Source organism: Hevea brasiliensis, chromosome 5 (assembly GCF_030052815.1).
Source record: "Hevea brasiliensis isolate MT/VB/25A 57/8 chromosome 5, ASM3005281v1, whole genome shotgun sequence".
Lineage (NCBI taxonomy): Eukaryota > Viridiplantae > Streptophyta > Magnoliopsida > Malpighiales > Euphorbiaceae > Hevea > Hevea brasiliensis.
Genome location: NC_079497.1, coordinates 1947025 through 1953564, shown reverse-complemented (window position 1 = coordinate 1953564; position 6540 = coordinate 1947025). Strand labels below are relative to the sequence as shown.

The 6540-nt window shown below is 29.7% G+C and overlaps 1 pseudogene; it reads right to left on the bottom strand.

Annotated features, from left to right (window-relative positions):
- Positions 1 to 2481: 2481 nt before the first annotated feature.
- On the bottom strand, positions 2482 to 3553 carry LOC110659566 (probable glutathione S-transferase; annotated as a pseudogene).
- Between the last annotated feature and the right edge of the window lie 2987 nt (positions 3554 to 6540).

The window sequence follows — 6540 nt, the reverse complement described above, 5'->3', positions numbered from 1 at the left end:
TACATATATACAGAAAAAGAGGCCATGGCAAGATCCAGAAATAGATCTTGCATGCATGTTATAAATGTGATCACTGTTTTCTCCACATGCGTTTTCAATTAGTACACTTTATCTCCACCAAACTTCAACCACAAAAGCTATTTACCACTATATCGAATTCAAATAATATCGGCAAGGAAGTGAAACAAAATCTTCTTTTTATTTTTCTCAATGTGTTTTAAAATAACCATTCCATTTATTTTAGTGAATTGTTGTTTACATCAAAAATAATTATTTTTAAATCTTAAAATTAATTAAATTAATTTTTTTAAATTAATTTAATTAATTTTATTTTATTAATTTAATTAATTTGTGATATAATATAATTAATAATTAAATTAATGGTAGTTATTGGATGGTTATCTGAAAGAGGAGAGTTGGTGGCAATTTCAAACAGTTCTAAGCAGTTCCAAGGAATATGCTGGTGGGCAGGTGGCTACAGGTAACTACATAACGTGACAAAGTGTATTCCAGAGTCTTCCAGATGTATTGCAACGTGAAAATGCCCCACCTAGCAACATCAAACAACAACAACTCAATCATAATATAATAGTCTTTTATCTTTATTTTATTAGTCATTTATTTTTTTCTAAACTCTTGCATTAAATTTCAAACATTGTATTCCTTTTTCAATTAATCAAAGTGTCCTTTTAATTTTCAATTTACTTGCCTTTTAATTTTGGAGTGAGATTAATGAAATTGCGTTCAGTGTAATTAGTTCTAACAGTCGTTTGATACAATCTCAAGTGATATACTCAGTATCTGGTATGCCCGCATATTTCCTAAACTATTAGCCAGCCAAATTGTTTTCTAATGAAATAATTTTGGCATACCTAGTGGGATATATTCTCACGCATTGTCAAAACAATAATCTATATCACTGTTCTTTGCCAAAAATTAGCAGATAATTTTTTGCATGCCCAGTTGAATGTATCTTCTACGGTGTCAAAATATTGTTCTACACTAATTTTCACTGTTCTTGGCCAAAAATTAGCAAATAATTTTTGGCATGCCTATTGGAACGATTCTCATGATTCACTGTCATTCACGTTCTTGATGAGACGTTACAAATTGCCTTACAGTAATGAAGAAAAGCTTGCATCAACCATCACTGATGCCTTAGAGAAAGGCATAGGAAGGCGAATGGATATAACTTTCTACAAAATTAATGCAAATATAGAAAAGATTATTTTGTTGATTCAGTCATTGGCTGAAATTTTGGTCTTCAAGTTCTTGTAGCTTCTAATGACCAATTCCTTAAGTTGGAGGAGCCAAACATAACTTTCATGAGTATTAGAGAACTCAGGAGCACCAATAAAAAATTCTCCCGCGGACAATATAAGAGGGATCAATGTTCCCACAGTCCAAATTTCTTTTATGACAATTATAATTACTCCAATTTTTAAGGTGATGATTCAAATTACGTTGATTCTGCAAGTTCAAAGCCATCGCACCTTATAAGAAACCTATGGAATAACACCAACCATAAAACAGCCAAGGACGGCCTCAAATAGCTGATCTCATGGCTTTTCCTAGAATCCTTGCAGAAATAAAATGGAAAAAGCTAACACAATGGCTAACATTTTGAAGCATTCACATGTAATCAAACAAAAACTATTGTAACAAGTAGGCCTCATGGCCACTTTCATTTATAAATAAAAGCTCTTGCATTTAATTTAAAACCTTATACTCTCTTTTCAATTAATCAAAATGCCTTTCTATTTCCAACTTACTTGCCTTTCAAATTTTAGAGTGAGATTGACAAAACTGCGTTCAGTATAATTAATTCTCACAGTCATTTGATTCAGAAGTCAGGCAATCCTAGATGATATACTAAATATATGATATGCCCGCGCATTTACTAAACTATAAGCCAATCAAATTATTTTCTAACGAAACAATTGTTATGTATTTTTATACTGATATAGTGAACTATCATTTCTGGTGAGGAGCTTGGCCATAACTTTGAACAACGGTTGGTAACTTGTCTTTACGTGCAAGATTATCTTTGATCACTTGTAGCTGCATAAATTTGTGCATCCATTTGTGTATGGGCAGTGGTGAAGCCACAGTTGCCCTCTTACTTTTGGTTAGGAAAAAAAAATAATTCTAGTTTTATTTAAAAAAATAAAATTCCCCCTTATTGAAAAAATTTTGCCCCTTTATTATTCTTACTTTCAATCAAAATTTAAATGATAAAATTAAAAATGAGAGGTAATAAAAAAACAATTTTTTTTTTTTATTTTTAACCCCAATAAATATTTTATAGAATTAATTATTGTGGCTCCATTACACAATCAAATTAAATTTTAATACACACATGTTTAATTTGAGTTTATTAAAATTATGGATAAACATGTGATATCAACGGACTATGAATCTCATGACACTTCTGAATCTCTGTTGAAATCATTGCAACAATTTTCACAAACGCCAGATGAATTAGTTATTAAGATAAATCATCAATCACAACTTGAAGAGTTATCGACTAAGTCATTCCAATACAGAAATTAAGCAGAATTAATCTGCATACACTCTTAATTAATTTCCATTAATTTAAACTGATACAAAACCAATTAATGTTACTAATTTTCAGGTGCTGGAGCAGAAGCTAGTGCAAACCTGCAAAAATTCTCAAAGAATCCTACCAAAAGGTCCCTCTAAGGCAAGGATTCTTTGACAACAGGAACCTGGAGAAAATCCTGCTTCCATTTTTCTATGACAGGAAAGTTTTCAGGGTCAAATACCTAGACACCAGCAACTTCCTCAATCACTCCAAGCCATATACTGATCCAACCCAGCATTATATTAACAAGTCTTAGTGTTTCACCTCCAGAGAATTTCTTACCCTTGATCTTGAGCTCTCCTTCAAGAATTTCCAAAGCTTCCATTGCTTTCTTCACATCCCGATGGTGTTGCTCTCCTTGGGTAGTCATAATTCTCCTTACAGCTTCAGTAAGCTATAAATAAATTAAGATTAAATATTTTTATTATGATGATAATTAATATCGGAAGATGATGTATGTACCTTGTCATCTATGAAGCTAGCCCAGAAGCGAGCCAAGGCCTTGTCGGGAGGATCCTAAGGTAATAAGGGGCTGTGTTTCCAAGTCTCACCAATGTACTTAAGAATAACAAAGGATTCAGAAATGGGTTTCTGATTATGAATAAGGACAGGGATTTTCTTATAGACAGGATTGCTCTTAAGAAGCAGAGGGCTCTTGTTGGTTAAATCTTCCTGTAAAACCTGATATGGAATTCCCTTAATTAAGCTTTAATGCCAGTTCCGCCCTTTGAGCAAATGGACTGAACCAACTGCCCAATAGCTTCACCTTTTCCCCAGCTGCCATGCTAATTTGAGAGCCTTTTTCCTTCCTCTGCAGAGGGTTTCTTAATTTGTAGTTGTATCAACTTCTCTAAATTACTGATCACTTTGTTTTTTATTAATTCAGCCTGCTACCTTTACAGACCAAAGATTCCTCGACTTTGGAGCTGTTCAATGAATGAATTAATTGCTAGAAATTGATTGTTTTTATTTTGTAGCTTGAATTCAATATCTTTTATCACTTGTTTGGAATGAAGTTTTACCATCTCACGATTATGTTTGGGAGAAAGGTTTTTTAAAGGAGGTTTCAAAATTTTTAAAACCCTCACTTTAACCCATCAAATTGATGGATTTAAGAAAATTGCTTATCTTTCGTTATCTTATTTTACTTTATAAAACTTTCTCTCACATCTTTAAACACATTGTTAGTAGTCTCAATATAATAATTAAAATAGTGACATGCATGTGTCGCATTCATGCCTCTTCTGTCGCATAAATGTATGGTAATGGTTACATCTTTTTGCGAATTATTGGCAAGAAATCTTCAACCTTTTTTAATTTCTTTAGAGTGTGTTATATATCCACTCTCTACACCTTAAAGAAAGTATTCCTTAATTGACTTTAAAACTAGTTTTTAATGGCATGTACCTAACATATTTAATAAGATATTTGTGTGATGCCAAATGGATAAAAGTTACCGTTTATCCTTGACGCAGGTCGTTCTGGATCCCACATTGATTTTGGATAGGTGTGTGTGTTGAGTTATATGAGAATAAGTATCCCCTTAAAATTGTCATGGTTTAAAAATGTAATACATTCCCATCATTGACTATGGGTGCATGTGTCCATTTTTACTTGGCCAAAAAAATAAGAAAAGATGGCCTTAGTCCTAGGGTAGTGAGCCCCAGTGTGGCCCAAATGGTTGAGCCCATTTGGAGTGATCGTTCATGATCCCACATAGGTTGTGGATGGGTGTGTATGTTAGGTTATAAGGGAATAAGAATCCCCTCAAAATTGCCATGGTTTGTGGAAGTGTGGTCTATTCTTGTCATTGACTTTGGGTGCATGTGTCCATTTCTACTTGACAAAAAAAAAAAAAAAAACCTTGATGCAAGTGTGAAAGCTCTAACTTGTTGGCTTGCCGTGGAATTATTAAGTCTTTTAGCAATTAAATGGATGTGATGGACTTGCTTAATTCACTGCATGCTCTGCTAAAGACCAATCCCATCAAGAGTTAAAATACCCGCAAAAGACATCCTTCAGTTTTCATAACTTGTTGCGATTTGAATTTTCGAAAAAAAAATTAATATAAATGTTATTACTCACACAGGACATGGAAAAACAAGTAAGCTAAAATGATAAGGATAGTTACATGAAGTAACTTGTCAGGTAACCATTATTACAGGGCACAATAGTTACCCAGCTCTGTTTTTTAGCCTTTACCCTTGTGTTCCAAAATAACGCCACTTTTCTTTTGTCTGTTTAGTCTTGGACTTGTGTGTGCTTATATTTGCGTTTTCTTCTTTTTCCACTACAAAATTAGTGAGAATAGTAAATCATATTAAAATTAATGGTCATAAAAATATTTTACTTAAATAATTGGGGACAATTATTTTAATTGCCCTCTATTAATAATATCTAGGGATGATAAAATATATATATATATATATATATATATAGTTCTCTAAAATATTTTATGAGAATAATAAAAGAGGATCATTTTAAAGTTTTGTCCCAAATGATACAAATTTATATACGGAGGGGACGTGTATATATCGTCCCTAAACGTAGTAAAATTTAACCATTGGAGATTATTTTTTGTTGTCCCTATTACATATATTAGGGGACAAAATGTATTATTGTCCATATTTCTATAAAATAAGAAATGGGACTAAATTTCTAATTAGGGGACGTATAATTTCTGTTTCTTATCAATTCTTAAACTAAAATTTAGTCATATATAGAATTTAATTCACTTTTTCTAATAAAAATAATCAATAATAAAAGATAAAAATTAAATTTGTCATAGAGGACAAGAGTCTTTTATATTTTGTTATATTTTCATAAGTTTCAAATTATGATTCGATCTGAAAATTTTATGGTAAATCCTAAATAAATATTTTATGATGTTCGTAGTTATAGCAAAGATTTTGTGACTATAAAAATAATGAGATAAGAGAACAAAAATAGGAGACCAATCATTTTTGCAATTTCCTATTAAAGAATATTGAATACCAAATTTCTAATTAAAAGGATATACAATATTTAAATAAATTAATGAAAATAATTATCGTCTCTATTAGCTCTTAAATTAAAATTTAATTACATGTTTGATTTTTTTAACTTTTTATAAGAAGGTAGTAATTAGTAAAAAAATTAAAAAAATTAGATAAAAAATGACTTTTTATAAGGAGACTTTTACAGTGTGATTTTTTTGGTATTTTGATATATTATTATGTGCTCCAATTTTTTTTTTTATTTTGTAATTTGATACAAAATATGGTAAATATTAATAATCACTTAAAAAAATATTATAAAAAGAATTGATATAAATGTTAAAAATTCTTTCTCATTTAACAAATGCTTGTCTCTAATATCTTACCTTTTATATAACGAAACAATGGGACAAAAAAAAAAAAAAGACTAACATTATTTGGGAACCCATCTTTTTTATAAGATCTAATTAAGGAAGGAAACATATTATCCTACATCAAACAAAAATCTAGTGATTATGTTAAAAAAAAAAAAAACCAAAAGTGAGACTTTGGGAAAATTTTGAAAAAATATTAATAAAAAATAAATGCAATAGGAAAATTTTTTTTTTTGAAAAATATTTACATCTTATTATTTATTGAAAGAGAGAATTGGAAAAGGAAAAAAGAAATATCTCATCAAAGTATATCAAATTTGTAAATTAAAGTAATAAAAAATATTTTTATAATATTATATTGATTAAAATATTTTAAAATCATTATTCATAATTTTCTTGTAATATGAGCAAACAATGAATAATCGTTAAAATTTATCCCAAAATTTTTTTGTAAAGTAATATTGCAAAATTTAATATTTAAAATTAACTTTACTATCAATTACAGATAATCAATTAAATGCTGAAGGTAAAACAAGCAAACATTTTGTTTCTATTTATTATATTTCTATAAAATCAAAACAATTAT